General features: G+C 44.5%; 1 protein-coding gene across 9 annotated transcripts in view; it reads right to left on the reverse strand.

The window, feature by feature from the left end:
* Positions 1-13896, reverse strand: part of GCC1 (GRIP and coiled-coil domain containing 1) — a 59198-nt gene that overhangs the window by 24253 nt on the left and 21049 nt on the right. For 5 of the 9 annotated variants that reach the window (XR_007460289.1, XR_007460291.1, XR_007460284.1 and 2 more), the window contains 2 exons: positions 11549-11751; positions 7559-8239 (listed from right to left, as the gene is read on the reverse strand). The gene's annotated coding sequence lies outside the window, so the exon portion shown is untranslated. Of the gene's footprint in view, positions 1-7558; positions 8240-11548; positions 11752-13896 lie in introns of those variants that run through there. The other 4 variants (XR_007460287.1, XR_007460286.1, XR_007460288.1 and 1 more) reach the window with 3 other exon arrangements.

Below are 13896 nucleotides of genomic sequence, written 5' to 3' on the forward strand. Positions count from 1 at the left end.
CCGTGGCTATTATTGGTTCAAAGGCTCATTCTAGTCTTTTTCTTTTTTTTTTTTTTTGAGGGGGGGGGAGGTGCAAGTGAACCAGGGGCAGAAAGAGAGAGAGAAAGAGAGAGAAAAAGAGAGAGTGAGAGAGAAGCAGGGCTCACCCAAAGTGGGGCTTGGTTTACTGCAAGCAGGGCTCGGGCTCACTCGGAGGGGAGCTTGAGCTCGCCCCATGTGGGACTCGAACGAGAACAGTGACAAACTGTGAAATCATGACCTGAGCAGAAGTCAGATGCTTAACGATGGAGCCTTCCAGGTGCTCCAGCTCTTTTTTTCTTCTTAAGTTTATTTATTTTTGAGAGAGAGAGAAAGTGTGAGGGAGGGAGGAAGAGGGGGAGAGGGACAGGGAGTGGGAAGAGGGAGAGAGAATCCCAAACAGGCTCCACACTGCACAGAGCCCGATGCAGGGCTTGAACGTACAAACCTTGAGATCATGACCTGAGCCACAGTCAGATACTTAACTGACTGAGCCACCCACACGCCCCTCATTCCAGTTCTAAAAGTCTCTGAGATATCAATAGGATTACAATTTAAGTAGTATATATAATAAAAATAGTAACACCACTTCAAATAGTTGAGAAGGTTTTCATAATTCAGTGAAGTCTGAGGCAAAAAAGAGGGACTATATAGGAAAAGTGGTTTGTTTCGTCAATAGAACTTGTCCTTTTTAGCATGCATAATTATAAACTGTAGTTCTAAAGAACTAACCAAGTGAAAACTAAATGAGGAGGAAAATAGTAACAAAGACAGAATTTTGACTTAAATTGACTTGGCATAAAGGTTAAAATTATAAGAAAAAGCTGAAGTCCTCTTGTCATTCTGTCCAAATACTGCCATGACAACCGTGTGTACTTGATGCTTCTTTCCATCTTTTGCCAGTTGCCTGATGGCTCAGATAAAGTAGAATTTCCAGAGTCCGGCTAGATACTGGGCCATGACTTTCTTATCATACTGAAGATTGCTCTGGCGGGTCACCCAATCGATGGGTGTACAAGTTTAAGTCTTATGTTAAGCCATGGTGACACTGTTCTCTCTGTCCCTTATGTTCTGAGTCAGAGAGAAGATGCTTAGATGATGGCATGGGTTTTTTTCCTACTAATTTGGATGCCTGGGTGCTTGAGATGCTATTAGATTGTCAAGCAAACATTATTGCCATCATTGGCAAAATGACAAAATTACAGGGATGTCTCCACTGACTGCTTTGATGGACTGACTTCTAACTCTCAAGGTGTCTTCCCTTTGCCTCAAGCAGTAATTTATCTAAAAGTTAATTACCAACCATTAGCTCCCCTACTGAGCTAGCCCAGCAGTCTGAGAGTGAAGAAAGGGGGAAATCATGTAAGCTATCCTTAGTGCAGCCACTGATCTTTCTCGAAAAAAGAAAGAGGAGCAATACTAAAGGACAGTACTAACAACAACAAACTCCTGCAAGAAAAATCCCTTAGACCTGGCTGCAAGATAACATGGTCTCATTTCGTTTTTGAAGGAATATGTGCTACACTAAGAAACAGCAGCCTGTTGATTAAATCTAGAGCCATTCAAATCCCTCCAAGCCTGTGAACGTATCATAGAATAAAAAACATCCTGATGTTCATAGGTCAGCCCATCTGCGGTAGATTTGTCAACATGGGAGAGGGGGAGGGGCAGATACACACTTGAGATAATCCCTTTAAAACATACCAGGGCTTCTACAGCAAGCTGTCCTTCGCCTTCAAAGGTGCCCACGGGGAAAATAACAATCCATGAATACAAATCAAAATTTTGAATCATAATTTTAAATAAGTGAAAATGATACCATCCAACCAATTATTCCATAGCACCAGTAACTGTTAAATTATGCAGGCCTCATCAAAACAGGTGACACGCACAATGACATTTAGAATAATGTTATTGCTCTTGATCTTGTTTTGCCATTTGTGAGACTCCACAAATAATGCAACCTACCATGGGTTACCACTTTGTCAGATTGGAATATTGCGTTTAAGTCCGTGGGCTTTGTGATATAGACTCTTTTTTAACGTTTATTTATTTTGGGGACAGAGAGAGACAGAGCATGAACTGGGGAGGGGCAGAGAGAGAGGGAGACACAGAATCGGAAGCAGGCTCCAGGCTCTGAGCCATCAGCCCAGAGCCTGACGCGGGGCTCGAACCCACGGACCGTGAGATCGTGACCTGAGCCGAAGTCGGACGCTTAACCGACTGAGCCACCCAGGCGCCCCAATGATATAGACTCTTAATAGATAAACTGATTCTGAAAAAGGCACCTGAGTGGCTCAGTCAGTTAAGTGTCCGACTTCGGCTCAGGTCATGATCCCACGATTCATGGGTTCAAGCCCCAAGCTGGGCTCTGCACTGACAGCTCAGAGCCTGGAGCCTGCTTCCGATTCTGTGTCTCCCTCTCTCTCTCCTCCTCCCCCACTCATGTGCATGTGCAAGCTCTCTCAAAAATAATTAAATATTTTAAAAGAAAAGAAAAGGGAACCAAAACAAATTCTAGAACATTTAAGGTATATTAAAATAAAAATATTTGGCATTCAAATAGACCTACCACAAAACCTGTGTATTTGCATATTCGTTTTGAAAGGGAATGAACTCCAGAGCCAGATGAACTGGGTTTGAACTTTGGTTCTGCTAAGCTGCATGACCCTGGGCAGTTTAACTTCTCTGTGACTCAGTTAACTTATTAGTAAAATGGAAATAGAAATAGTACCTATCTCACAGGCTTGTAAGGCAAATTAAACGAGTTAACATGAGTAAAATACTTAACGGCAACGTCTGGTGCAGGGGAAGTAAGTACTACATAGGAGTCAGTTGTCATTATGTCTACGGTACTAGAGGTGAGGGGTCCAGGAGGGCGCTATTTTAGCATGAAAAACACAAGTAAGCCCCTTGGCTTGGTACTTCTGGATGCTTGGGCCCCCAAATCCAACCTGGTGATCTGAACCAATGAATAAGCCCTTCTATTAGCAATGTAAGGAAGCACTCATGAGTTCTCTTTTGTCCAGATCCCTTCAATTCCTGAACATCCAAGCGATGGGAAAGACCATGATCTGGATCAGCAAACCTTAATCAACTAAGAGATGCCATGACAAGACCCTCCATGATTACCACATTGCAGAAAATTGTGATGCTACTGTATCTACGCATAATAACACTTATAAAGCAGTTTTGCCAAGTCAGAAAGCACTTCCTGATCCAATCATTATTATGAACGTTTGTTATCCCTAAACTATAGGGCTACAGACCTAGAAGAATATCAAGTTGACCTTGCATCAGCTATATCCTAGAAATAGTCTCTCTCTTTTTTTTTTTAACTAAATATCCTCAATATGCGTATTCTTACTTACAACTTGGCTTTCGTATTCTTTTTTTTCCGGTTCATTGTGTCCTCTTTTTCTGCTTCTTACCCAGCCCCTCAGAGGGTTCTTCTCAGCTCACCACACAGGTTGACTACCCTCTGAACGTAGAACCCCAAAGTCAAATATCCAGACCTGGCAAGCACTGAACTAGGAGTTCCCAACATTTTCGCCTCCTTTTATTTTCTTTCCCCAAAAGAAATGTTTTAGGAGACTTTATCTACTGAAATGCGATCACTGGCTCTCCATGCACTTGTTGAAGGATCTCTGAGTTGTTTCCAATGTTTAGCTATTACAAATAAAGCTGTTATGAACATTTGTGAACAGCTTTTTGTGCGAACGTAAGTTTTCATTTCTCTGGGATAAATGTTCAAGAGTGCAATTGCGTGGGTATATGGTAGATGCGTGTTTCATCTTATAAGAAATTTCCAAACTGTCTTCCGGGGTGGCTGTACCATTTTACATTCCCACACACAACATATGAGTGATCCATTTGCTCCACACCCTCACCAGCATTTGGTGGCGTCGTCATTTTTCATTATAGCCAATTCTGATAGGCATATACCTCACTGTGGTTTGAATTTGCATATCTCCAGTGACTAGTGATGTTGAACATGCTGTCATGTGCTTATGTGCCATCTGTATATCCTCTTCGGTGAAATGTCTGTCCATGTCTTTTGCCCATTTTCTAATTGCACTGTTGGGTTTTTACTATTGGGTCTCGACAATTCTTTACCCATTCTAGATGCTAATAGTCTTCTATCAAATATTTGGTTGCAAATATTGTCTCTCAGTCTGTAGCTTATCTTTTCAACTTCTTCACATAGTCTTTCACAAAGCAAGCGTGTTTCGTTTAGTGAGGTCCAATTTGTCAAGTTTTCTTTCCATGATTCATGCCTTATGCGTCAAGCTTGACAACCCTGCAGCAGGAGTCGGGACACTAGGACTAAGGTGACCGCCAGCTCGCCCGGGTTTATCCAGGACTTTTCTTGGGTTTAGCACCAAAAGTCCCACATCCTAGGAAACCCCTCGGTCTTGGACAAACTGGGACAGTTGGTCCCTCAAACAAGAGCCGATGGAGTCCTGCCCGTCTTTTGCACCGACACAGCCTCAGCTGAGAGTGGAGGGACCAGTGCCAGAGAGACACCCATCCTGGGCCTGAGAATCAAGACATGATATCACTGACGCATGAGTAGCTGTGATGCCACAAGGTTCTGAAGGGCACACATGATAACCTTGCCATTTCCTCTCTCACGACGATGGGCAAGATTTTTCAGAAAAGGCAGGCTGGCAGGGAAAGAGAGGTCCCCTTACCTTGCACGGCCATCCCACTGTCCTCCCCTCGCTTTGGAGCCTGTACTTGAGGTGGCTCCCACCCACATCCTTCTGGTTCATCCCGTTCAACACTTTGGGCCAAGGATGCCCAGTCCTGGGCACACTAGATTTCCCCCGAAAAGCACTTCAAAAATGCGGATGACTGAGCCCCGTCCCAGACCAGTTAAATGTGCTTCTCTCCAAGTGGGAGTGGGGCTCAGTCAATATTAGCCACAAAAACTCCCGAAGTGATTCCAGTGTGCAGCTGGGGTGAGACCCTTTGCTGCAGGCTCCAGGGGTGTGAACTGCTTGTGGACATGGATGAGAGCACCCACAGCACCCAGCACAGTGCCTGCATATAGCAGGCATCCGATATACATTCGGTAAGTTTTTTAAATGAGCAAATAATATAGAAGTGATCAAAGACTGGGCCCAAATATCATTTACTTTGTCTCTCCTGCTTGTAACTGAAGGACCAAATGAGGTGCAAGATAAACTGTAGGATAAGCCTCCCTAAAACTAGACTGTCTCCAAGCCTTTCCCAATCTCCCAAAAAGTTGAAAAGTCAAGAAATCCCTGACTGCCTCAATGGGCATTTTTACAGATGGATAATTAGGCTGTGTCAGTGTCACCAGGAAGTTGTTAGAAATGCAGATTTTCAGGCCCCATCTCAGAGTAACAGAAACACAATGTGCTTTTTAACAAGACCCCAGGTCATTCGCCGCAGCTCCTTAAAGTCTGAGAAGCACCCACCAGGCTGAGAAGTCCCTGTGGGAGAGAACCAGCTGGCTGCACTCCAGCCGCTGGGAGAGCATATGAAGGGAAGAGACCCTCAGGAGAGGTTGAGGGAAGGGGTGGAGCCACACCCGGAGGCCAAATCTCAGAGCTTTTTGACTTTTACAAAACCCCCAAAGCATCTAAGGACTTGAATCCTTAACTCACCAAGTCTAAACCTTGAGCAGGTAAACTGACACAGCAGAGAACTATCTGTACATACTGAACAGTGTACTTGTTTATGGATCGGAGTGAATTTAGGGCTGTGATCAGTTACTAAGTACCATCCTGAGATGGATCAAAGAATGTGGCCCTGTCCATGAATTACCCTGCTGAGAGAGAGGCAAGCTCTTTAAGGTTTGCTCAGGGAGGCAGGGTGGGTGGGCCTCCTCACTCCCTCCCCCACGTGGCCAGAGTTTTATAATTCCCACGTGACGTCCACTGTGCTGGGCAATCCCCCCCCCCCCAAACACACACACACACTCACCAAGATCCCTTAGAAACCCTCTCTAATGATTCCCCAACTAGAAGTTGGTCAGCCTACGGGCATCCTACCAGCGTTTTACGGTGGGAAGCCATTATTTTCACCATTTGCTTCATCCTGAAAGCAGCCCGCTGTGGGGTTTGCAGATGGAAAGAGGTGCCTGTCTTTTCTTTTGTGTAGCAGGAGGACTTACACCTGTGAGGACATAATTTTTTTTTTTTTTTTTTTTTTGCAAATTCTAGATAACTTTGTGCAATTTCCCCCAGATTCTAGTATCACCTCTGTGTCCTTCCCTGCGGAGACGATAGCTGAAGCTCACAGAGAACAGCCCCCAAATCAGGGTGAACATCAAGGGAAAAGCTAAAGCCTCAATTGCAGGCGAAGCACCTCTCTGCCTACAGTCACCTGACCGTAGCTACACACACACAGAAGCACAGAATGGGTGCTGTTGGCCAGAGATTGTGTTGAAATAATTATGCTCTGCCCTCGATGAAATTGCTTAAACTGCTTTCTGCTTTACAACATCATACACAGAAAACAATTTTCATGCCCGCACCGTGGCCTGAGGCAGATTTTGCATTCTGCATCAGGAGGAAATTGATTAATGTGAATGTTTTAGCTGTGGTTGTTGTTTGTGTATAAACTTTTGTTAAAACAAGTACGGCAGAATAAATGACCTTTATGTAGACACCTATTAAGGCGCTAAAAGGCTTGGCTACATTCATCTGAGACGCGTACACATAACGAGTGGAACAATGAGGGGATCAGCAGCTGCAAGGGGTTGAATTGAATTCTTCAACAATAGAAAAGTTTTTCAGACCCAAATACCAGCAATCAAAGAGAATTTTTGCAGATAATCCGAGAGAAAGAAAATAATAAAATAAAAAAAAAAAATGCTAGCCAACTTTGCACCAGTTAGCATAAGGTTGCCATCTGAAACATGTCAGCTTAAGAGCAGACCGAACCACCATTCTTTTGCCCAACTGCAGTATTCAGAACTGTTTCCCCAAATAATCCCAGATGGCATGCCACAAAATTTCAATTCATTTTAAAAGCTTTCTTTGCTGTTATTATGTGATTGAAAGTGCAAAAGCAAGTTGCCATTCTCATGGCACTATTTGCATTGGCTATTATCCCCTAAAATCCCCTTTAAACAGCTACATTGTCAGCCCATAGGCCTCATTTAGAACTACAAAAAAGCCCAGATTAATTCGATCAAAGAAAGAGCCAAGTACAAAATGCACTTTTCAAACTGTATCAGAGTGGGTTCGCTTTACAGATCGCTTCGGGGCAAGAACCGCAGGGGAAAGAAAGCCCTGAAAATAAAGCTTGGTTACGAAGCGAAATAACTAGGTTTGGCTCCTTCTCTGATTTACTGGAGCACCTCAAGGCGAAATCGCCAATTAAAAATTCTTAGAGGGAAAGATATTTAAATATAAATGCTGAAACAGACCCCCACAAACCGCAGCATCACATTCGTACCCCTGGCTTTCGGCCACCATTCTTCGGAGGCAGTTCGAAGCCTTGCCTGGGTAACCCGGTTAGTAGGAGGCTTTTCTGAAGTCGCAGACACCACATTCAGCCAAAGGACTTTGCACTGGCAAACATTTATGTCCGACTCTTCTCACCCCATCCCCAGAGGAAATGTTTTAAGTTACCACAAGAAAAGAAAATGCTGGAAAACAAAGGGGGGAAAAAAACCGGTGATGACAACATTTCTTTTCACAAAACAAAACCTGCTCAAGATTCCGGTCGAATTCCGGGATCGGAAGCTGGCTGCAAGCGCCCTTCCACAGGCAGGCTGACGGGGCTGTCTCACCTGGGGGTCTGGAGGTGGGGGAGAAAGCTGGGGTGAGCCAAGCTGGAGTTTGGGTCTCTTAGGGACGCTCCATTAGTTTCCTAGGCGGGGTGAGCGGCGTCCGTTTTCCACTGCAGATGGTGCAGCCGGCCAGCTCCCTCCCTCTCGGCCCGAAGCTGTTCCTTCCCTTCAGCGGCGGCTTTTGTGCGCTGAGAACATTTTACTGGGGAGGGAAGGGCTGCACAGAGGTAGGGCTACAGGACGCGGGCAGCGAGACGTGCCGGTGCCTCTTCTGGGACGGAGCAGAGCCGGGAGAGCGCTGCAAACACAGGCAGCTGCAATAAATATCAAAGTCGTTTGCAGGAGGGAGGAACCAGGGAGGATTTCAGCCGGTTGTGTCGGTTCAAGCTTTTGCTCCGGGAGGGACAAACTCAAAAGTCCTGAGTTGTCTGCTGTTTCCCCAAACCCACCCTGGAAACAAAAGAACATCGTGCTGCTGTAATCACATCTCATAAAATGTTTAGGAAGCTTACCAAGAGGCTCCAACCATAAAACAGCAGTCCTGAACTTCCTGGTCGCATGCTCAGCTAGAAATGCACAGGGCTATTAAGCTACTCAGTTTGCTCAGAGGTGTTCACCACCCCCAGCAACCAAATCCTCATCCTCCTGAAAATTATCTGGAGGAAACAAATATGGATAGAAAACTGCAAATTTGGATGTTATTCCTCCTCCCATACCTGAAATCAGGCAAACAGAGAAAGAAGTAAATGGTGAATACATATACAGGAAAGAGAATATAGAATCGAGTTGTTTTCTGTGAAGGAAAACCTTCTATTTTCCTCCCAAATCTTCAAAACAAATTATTCAAACTCATTCCCTGGTGGGGAATGAGCTCCCTGGTGGGGAATTTAACTACAGCAATACAGTACCAAAAAAAAAAAAAACAGTTCTGGATTTTTGAGATCTGGATAAACTTTCTGAAACTCTGCAACCTAAACTTAACAGAGGAAGGACCACTGTATCTATTTGATTCGTGATGAGACAAATTGAATGAATCACTGTGAAAAAATACACCCACAGTAATTTCTTTCTGGTAAATTTCAGTAGCCTGTTAACTAGTTGGAATAGGAATGTTTCTGTGACTTTTTGTAGGTCTCGCTGCCCTAAATGAATACACAATCACTTCCCTTGGTGGTAAAGATGTGTTTGATAATGAGTCAAGAATTGTCCAAGCAAAATAAGAAAGGAAGATCGGCACCTCCCAGATTACCACCACTGCCAGTGTTCAGAGACCCAAGGTGATCCCATCAGGACTCACAAGGACATTGTTTAAGGTAAATCCCTTGAGGCCATTTTTTTAGGAGGCCAGGAGAATAAAGGAACAGGTGTCAGGGTATATTGTAAAAGCTTCCACTCTCTGTTAAGAGATCTAATTCTGGTCCTGGCTCTGCCTCTGACTAACGAAATGACCTTAGCTTAGTTGCTTTCCCTCTCTAGATCTTACTTTTCTCATCCATGAAATAAGGCTAAACTAGATGATTTCCAAGGGCCATCCCAGAAATAATATCAAAGAGTGATGAGCGCATTCCTATGGAAAACGCAGACAACACTAATTACAATGGGTCTAAAATGAGTTTCTCATGTTATGTGCTATCTAGGTAACAGAATAGCTTCACTGGCATAGGTTGGGGCTTGAAAGATTTCGTCTTAGCCTCCTAAAGGCTCTGGTCATCCCTAGGCTATGCATAAGAATTAACTTCAGGGAGGTCCATTTGAAATTAGTCACAGAGCTTCTGGCAGTTGCCTGCACAACTGATCCCCAGTCTGAGTTGTCCATAGGGAAGCCTATTTGACCTATCTGGCCATGGGGCCCAAGCTGTTAGTCCTCTAGAAACAGTTTCTAGGTTTTCTTCAGTCAAATGAAAAACAGGATGCCACTTAAAAAAAATTACTGAGGCGCCTGGGCAGATCAGTCGGTTAAGCCTCTGAGTCTCAATCTCAGCTCAGGTCTTGATCTCAGGGTTGTGAGTTCGAGCCTGGCACTGGGCTCCGTGCCGGGCATGAAGCCTACTTAAAAAAAGGGGGGGTGGACGCCTGGGTAGCTCTTCATTTCAGCCTAAGTTGTGGTCTCGCAGTTGTGGGATTGAGTCCGCATTGGCCTTCACGCTGAGCATGGTGCCTGCTTGGGATTCTCTCTCTCTCTCTCTCTCTCTCTCTCTCTCTCTCTCTCTCCGCCTCCCCCACTCATGTTGTCTCTGTCTCTCTCAAATTAAATAAATAAACTTAAAACATTAAAAAAAATTTTAATGTTTACTTATTATTGAGAGACAGAGAAAGAGCATGAGCAGGGGAGGGGCAGAGAGAGAGGGAGACACAGAATCTGAAGCAGGCTCCAGGCTCCGAGCTGTCAGCACAGAGCCCGATGCGGGGCTCGAACTCACAAACCACGAGATCATGATGCAAGCCAAAGTCGGACGCTTAACCAACTGAGCCACCCAGGGACCCCAAAACATTAAAAAAAAAAAAAAAAAAAGAGTGAGGGGCGCCTGGGTGGCTCAGTCGGTTGAGCAGCCGACTTCGGCTCAGGCCATGATCTCACGGCTTGTGGGTTCGAGCCCCGTGTCGGGCTCTGTGCCGACAGCTCGGAGCCTGGAGTCCGCTTCAGATTCTGTGTCTCCCTCTCTCTCTCTGCACCTCTCCCACTCACACTCTATCTCTCTCTCAAAAAAAATAAACACTAAAAAAAGAATTTTTTAAATAAAATAAAACAAACAAACAAAAAAAAAGAGTGAAAAAGAATAAGCTCTCCACTCCTCACACTCTAATGGAGGTCAGCAAGAGAGAGCAAATAAACAAAAATTATATCAGCATAGGGTGTGGGACAGGAACCGGGTAGGCCACACTGCGTTGATGGACTCTTCAGAAGAACTAGCCATGCACGGCTCAGGGAGGAAAGCCCTCTGGGCAGAGGGAAGAGCTACGGGCAGAAAGAAAGCCAGGGTGGCTGGAATGCAGTGGTGGAGGAAGTGAGTGGTATGAGACAGTCAGGGAGAGAGGCAGGAGCCAGACCACGTACAAGATTGGATTTTATGCTAATTATAGGAGGGAGCATAATCAGAGAGTTTTAAGCAGGGTACTGACATGATCTGTGTTCCATTTTTAGAAAGTATTCCTGCTCTGTGAAGAACGGACGGAGCAAGTGTAGAAGGGAGGTTGTTTCAATAATACAAGTAAAGGTAAAAAACGGCTTCAACTGGGAAGTAGTGGTGAAGTGAGCATATTCAAGATATGCCTTGGAAGACCTGTTGCCGGAGCAAATGGAGATGAGTCACGGGAGAGGTCGCTGACGGAAAGAGAGGAACAAGTGTGTTGAGCAACTGCTTGAAGGAGAAGCAAGTCTAGTGGGGTGGCAGGAATTACGAGTTCTGGTATGGCAACTTTAAGTTTGAAATGCCGTATTAAATGTGTATGTGGCCAAGATCAACTAGGCAGTTGGACACATGAGTTAGGAGGTGCAGGGAAAGGCCACGGCTGCCGTGAGATCTGCAAGTCCCTGGGATAGGGTAAATGACCATCAATAGTCAATTATTCTGATTAAGACCCTTCATCTCACAGATAAGTGTAGCAGAAGCTCCCCAACCCAATTTCATCTGGGATTTGTAGTTGGTTAATAAATCAAACACTCCTTTTGTGTTTTGCTTCGGCACTCTTGGTCTACCCGAATCCAGGGATTTTGGTCACTTGTTCCGGGCCCAGCTGCCGCAATCTGACAGTACCTACCTTTGTGCCCACGCCCCACTTCTCTCACTTCCGCCTCCAGGTTTTCCTGGAGGAAAGACCTGTCCACATGTATATACATTGCCCGCATATGTGCAATTGGGAAGTGCGAGGAAATTAATGCCCAATGGGGCAAGTTTTTGACTGAGGCAAAATGGCAGCTGACAGATCAATTCTTCCTTCCATCAGACTCTATATGAACTGACCTGAAAACAAAACACAGCAAAGCAAAGCCTGTCAGAAAATGACCTCACAAGGTTGAGAAATCATTAATTTTTTTTGAAAAAAAAGATTTTAAGTAATCTTGGGGCACCTGGGTGGCTCAGTCGGTTAAGCATCTGACTTCGGCTCAGGTCGTGATCTCATGGTTCATGAGTTCAAGCCCCGCGTCAGGCTCTGTGCTGCTAGCTCAGAGCCTGGAGCCTGCTCCAGACTCTCTGTCTCCCTCTCTCTCCAACCCTCCCCTGCTTGCACTCTGTCTCTCTCTCCGTCAAAAATAAATAAACATTAAAAAAAGATTTTAAGTAATCTCTACACCCAACGTGGGGTTCATACAACCCCGAGATCAAGAGTCACTCGCAATTACTTCTCACCAAGGCTGATGTAGCTCGTACCACTGCTGAATGCTCAATCTGCCAACAGCAGAGACTGGCCCTGAAATATTTATTAACGTACCACCATTCCTCATGGAATTACATTTACATCACCTTCTATGTTAGATGGGGAACACCGCCATCCAGGGTTTACAAATGCCTATTCTATTGACATTATATCACATATAACATTGCCTTGGTCCAAGGGACCCACTTGATAAAAGAGAAAGTATAACAAGGGACACATGACTATGGACTCCACTATCTCACCATATGCCTCATCACTCTGACACATTCAGGCTAATAGATAGTGTCAAGCCATGGGGCAGAGGGCAGCGGCAGGGGTGGGAAGAAGGTTGCTGAGAACCCATCCCAGGGAATCAGGGAAAGAGGAGAGCCAGGACATCTTGTGAGCAGGAATCCCAAGTCCCCAAGCACAGGCTTCATTGTCTCTCAAATTCTCTTACAAAACACACATTCAGAGATAAAATTATTCAGAATTTCAATGAGGCACCTGGGTGGCTCAGTCAGTTGAGCTTCCGACTTCAGCTCAGGTTATGGTTTCATGGTATGAGGGTTCGGGCCCCACTTAGGGCTCTGTGCTGACAGCTCAGAGCCTGGAGCCTGCTTCGGATTCTGTGTCTCCTTCTCTCTCTCTGCCCCTTCCCCACTCACGCTCGCTCTCACTCTCTCTCAAAAAATAATAAACATTAAAAAAAAAAAAAGAATTTCAGGACAGTAATACAGAACATTAAACCCCAGGAGTCAGCCCCCTCCTGAGCTTGGGGCTCTGTATATTGGTCACATGCCCAAGAAGTCAGCCCTAGTGCCCATACATGTCTAAATGGGAGTGTAAGAAAGTTAATACTCCATGGAGCAAACTTTTAACCAATGGGAGGTGGGAAGTAGCAAGTAAATTCTTCTCCCTCTTTTCACTAGACATACTGTCCTAAAAAGCAGCCATGTATATAGTGTCTCAGAAAATAGTCCCATAAGATCAAGAAATCGGTCACACTTGATTGTAAGCGTGGGCCACTTCAGCTTGGCGTTTTCATATTGGCTCTCCCTCTTTCCTTGCCTCACTCCCCTTTTCTTCATCCTGCTTGGATTGCATTCCTGATTAAAGTAATAGCACATAAGCCATTTCCACAAGCTCTGCCTTCTGGGTAACTCAGGCTAAGACAATCGGTTCACTCAAAAAGCAAGGAGGGAACATACTTTAAATATTTATTTTAATTTAAACATTCAGTTTTAATTTAAAATGTTATTTCAATTTAAAATGTTTGAGCATGCATCCGTTTGCAATTTCTCCAAAGGTTTTTGTCTCTTTAAAGACTGGAACCAGAGACTGAAGTTCTATTTTGTTTTTATTGACTAAATCACAACCACGCACATCATTTACAACTCATAGCCTCCACCATCCCTAGTTTATTTAAAGTAAAACAATAATTTAAAGACCCTGTTAAAGCAGCTTAAATGCATAATTCCTCTAAATTTTTACAGACTTTTTTTTCTGGTCTCAACAGTTGCCCCACCAAACCAAACATTATTTTAGTGAGCACCTATATTAAGTCCCTCCAAAAACATTCAGCTTGGCTTCGTAGTAACAATCGTTTTTTCCAACTACTTTTTCATAGGTTGATGTGATATTTAATTAAATTGTAATCACAAGTACATTCCGTATAAACAAATTGACATCGTTACAATTGAAAAGACGATCAAAAATACAATACATACACAGGTTTCAGGATGTACCTA

This window comes from Panthera uncia, chromosome A2, assembly GCF_023721935.1.
Source record: "Panthera uncia isolate 11264 chromosome A2, Puncia_PCG_1.0, whole genome shotgun sequence".
Taxonomy (NCBI): Eukaryota; Metazoa; Chordata; class Mammalia; order Carnivora; family Felidae; genus Panthera; species Panthera uncia.